Source organism: Acanthisitta chloris, unplaced genomic scaffold (assembly GCF_000695815.1).
Source record: "Acanthisitta chloris isolate BGI_N310 unplaced genomic scaffold, ASM69581v1 scaffold17631, whole genome shotgun sequence".
NCBI lineage: Eukaryota > Metazoa > Chordata > Aves > Passeriformes > Acanthisittidae > Acanthisitta > Acanthisitta chloris.
Window position 1 is genome coordinate 20,612 of NW_008655640.1, and position 4,050 is coordinate 24,661.

A 4,050-nucleotide genomic window follows, 5' to 3' on the forward strand; every position below is an offset into this window, starting at 1 on the left:
CTCTAACAGATCAACCCTCTTGCCCACATTGGTGTCCTCTACAAACTGGCTGAGGGTGCTCTCAATTCCCTCATCGAGATCATTGATAAAGATATTAAACAGAACTGGCCCCAAAACAGAGCCCTGGGAAATGCCATTGGTGACTGATCTTCAACTGGATGTAACTCCATTCACCACCACTCTCTGGGCCCAGCCATCCAGTGAGATTTTTACCCAATGAACAGTGCACCCATCTAAGCCACAAGCAGACAGTTTCTCCAGGAGAATGCTGTGGGAGGGAGTATCAAAGGTTTTACTAAAGTCCAGATAGACAACATCCATAGAGAATAAGAGAAATGAGAGAATGACAGAAACTGGTAACTGTTAAGGAGATATCTGAGTTGGTTTATAATATATTTAAAGGATTAGCTTTCTAAAATAAGCACCACATATGTAATTGCAAAATTTAATTCTTGGACAAATGAGTGCATGTTGTTAAAGACTTGTGCTGAAACACCTTTTGGGTCTTCAAATATCACCTAAAAGGACTTTGTTGTTTAGAAAAAAAAAGAAGTGATAATTTCACTGCAGAATCTAATGCTGAATGCTACTCCTTCATTGTGTAGTTTGTTATAGGATTTCATTATCTATACAGTGCAGAACTTTAAACACAGGTTTTTGTTTCTCACTACAAGTCTCTGTGTTGTCTGCTGCTATGATCTGAAATTTGAGTGAATATTTGCCATTTCTTCAATGGTCCTCTTCATATTTTTACAAGTGCAGCTAAGAATGTACTGCTGCTTAACCATCTTCATGTCATAGGGTTAAAACAATTCTTCTATATTTTTCTGTATTCTATGTTTGTGTGTGTGTTTGTTTTTTATAATTCCAGATTACTTTTTCAGAGCCTATAATAATTATAATTTGTAGTCAGCAGCAGGCTGTAGCAGTGTAAAATTCCATGGCATTTGTGTAATGTGATGGTCCATCTTTGAGTTCTAGTACTGCTGGAAAGTCTCACTTGTGAAGCAGAGTAATTAGTCTCATCTTTTTGATAGGATTGGCAAGAAAGGGAGTATTCCAGGATGAAAAGCTGTATCCAGATTGTGTTGGCTCAGTGAGCAAACTTCTGGTGCTTCTCACAGTCTTCTGGGCAGCACAGCTGAGCTACTCACCAATACCTTTTGGTGCAGCTGAAAACTGTAGACAAAAAAAGAAGTATCAATTTTAAACATTTGCTTAAATCTTTCATGTATAGGACTTTACAAAATTGACAAACCTTTGAGAAAAATATCTTCTGAATATTAACTCATCAAGAAAACTTTAGAGTTCAACTCAAATTTATTTCTAAAATAGCGATCTTGATGCTGAAAGAGGCATACTGTTGTACTCACTGAAATCAGTGGGGCAAGTAGCTGTGCTGCAAGGAAATAACTGGAGTAAAAGCATATTTCTTGGAAGTCAGCTTGCTTACTACAGATTGTCCTTTGTAAAGATAACCATAAGATAATCATAATTCCACAAATCTGAAATTTGGAATCACTATCTTACAGTTCCTGGTAGCAACTGCATTTACATGTGGGAAGGCCAGAGTAATAACTCACTAGGCATCTTGCATGTGCATGCATGTTAGAACTTTCTCTGAAATTCTCTAGTAAATTATGCCATGTTTCACAGAAGTAAAGGATATAATTAATGGCTTACAGCTGAAGTCTTTAAAGCTTCTCTTAAACTCTAGCTGAATTTGTAGAACAAACATCACTTCCATGAGAATTCTACAATTTTCCTGGTTTTCCTCTTTTCTGAGATATTGATGACTACCTCTTTTTAACTTAACTAGTCTAGAAGAGAAGCTGGCCATCCCTCATGGCATTAGAAGTATTTAAAGATATGCTGGGTTTGCAGAGGGTCCATTTTGATATACACTTTGTTCATTTAGTCCTAATTAAACTTTTTTTCTCCTTTCTGGACTGAAGAGGTTCATAATTTGAAAAATATTCCTGGCATAAATGTGTTTTTATAGATGTATATATAAGTAACACAAGCTAAATCCAATAGTCTGGAAAGATCTCAGTTCTCTAGCATGAATTGTTTCTACTTGCAGGGATGGTGCATCTGTTCTATTCCAAAAAGTGTGTTGGGATATGTGTGCATTGTACATAATCTCTGGGGCCTTTGGTTTTGATGTTAGTTTTTCAGAAGTAGATGTTGGATAAACTACTATTGGTAGATGTTAAATAAACTGATATCAGCAGACTGCAGGAATTCAGCAGTTGCACACTGGAGTCCTTTCTTGTGTCAATCTGTTACTAGTACATTAGGAGGCATTTTCAGCATACTGCTTTGCCCAGAAGCTGCTTGAGTTAGTTCCTGTTTTTGTTAGTTCCTATTTTTGTCTTTGCCACTAAGGTAAATATTTTAATTCTTTCTCTCACAGATGTTCTTAAGTCTTCTCTGGATAATAAGACTGAAATTTACTTGTTGCACATCTAGTTCTTAGCAGCAACAGTAAACTTGACCAAACCTAATAATTTCATTGTACTTTGATTCATCCAAAATACAATGTTTTGTTTGCAGATTTAGGAGTGCATTGTTTAATTGGTTCGCTTTTGAAAAATGACTTTGGCACATGTAAGTGATATAAATTTATTACATAATTTGTTAGAACAATTTCTTGAAAGTCTGAAACTGCCCTTGGTTCATGGGCTTGCATGATTGATCAGGTTCCTCATTTCTGGGAAAAACTAAAGCTATTTTGCATAAATGATTTTTGCAACAATGCATTGCAATATGTAAAAAATGTGGGGCAGCAATTTGTCTGCTATCACAATATGCAATGCTGACCTGTTCATGTCTATAAGTATCTAAATATGGATCTTATTTCTTGACATATGTACAGAGATATGAGATTAAATTATTTTGTTTGAATCTTCTTCTAGACAAAGGGTAAATTAGGAAAAATAAAAATAAGAGAAAGCCTCACATTTGCTTCGAGTAAATGAACTTTTCTGTTGCTCGACATGTTCAACCATTTTAGGTGACTGTTTTTGTGTAAGAAAATTTAAACTATCTGCTTGAAATTAGCAATTTATTTTGCCTTCATGGTAATATTATCAATGAACATAAAAAAAAAAAAGAGACCTTTTTGTTCTTCAAATTACCAAATTGTTCTTTGCATTAGTCGAGAGCCTGTGGGTCAAGATTAGGGGCAGGGTTGGAGCAGGGGATGTTATCGTGGAGGTCTGCTACAGACCACCTGATCAGGAGGGGGGTGTGGATGAAGGCCTCTATAGACAGATGCAATTAGCCTCAAGCTCACAAGTGCTAGTCCTCCTGGGGTATTTCAATCACCCTGATATCTGTTGGAAGAGCAGTGTGGCAGTGCATAAGCAATCCTGGAGGTTCCTTAAATGTGTTAATGATAACTCCCTTAGACAGAAGCTAGAGGAACCGACAAGGAGAGGAGCTGTGCTGGACCTTGTGCTCACCAACAGGGAGGAGCTCGTGAGGAATGTGGTGCTCCAAGGCAGCCTTGGCTGTAGCAACCACGAGATGATGCAGTTTGAGATCCTCAGGACGGTGAGGAAGGTGCAAAGCAAGCTCACTGCCTTGGACTTCAGGACAGCAGACTTTGGCCTCTTCAAGGACCTTCTTGATAGAGTCCCTTGGGATGAAGTCCTGGAAGGCAGAGGGGCCCAAGACTGCTGGCTAATATTCAAGGATCTGATACTTCAAGCTCAGGACCGATGCATCCAGACACAGAGGAAATCGAGCAAAAATGCTGGAAGGCCTCCGTGGATGAATAAGGAAGTGCTGAGGAAACTCAAGGAAAAAAATTGGCCTTTAGGAGGTGGAAGAGAGGACAAATGGATTGGGAAAAATACAGAGAAGCTGTAAGAGAAGCTAGAGACACAGTCAGGAAAGCTAAGGGCACAGTTGGAATTGAGGCTAGCCAGGAACATTAAGGATAACAAGAAGGGCTTATACAATTATGCCACATGTAAAAGGAAGGCTAGAGATAATATGGGCCCTCTCCAGAAGGAGACAGGAGAACTGGCTACTCTGGATATA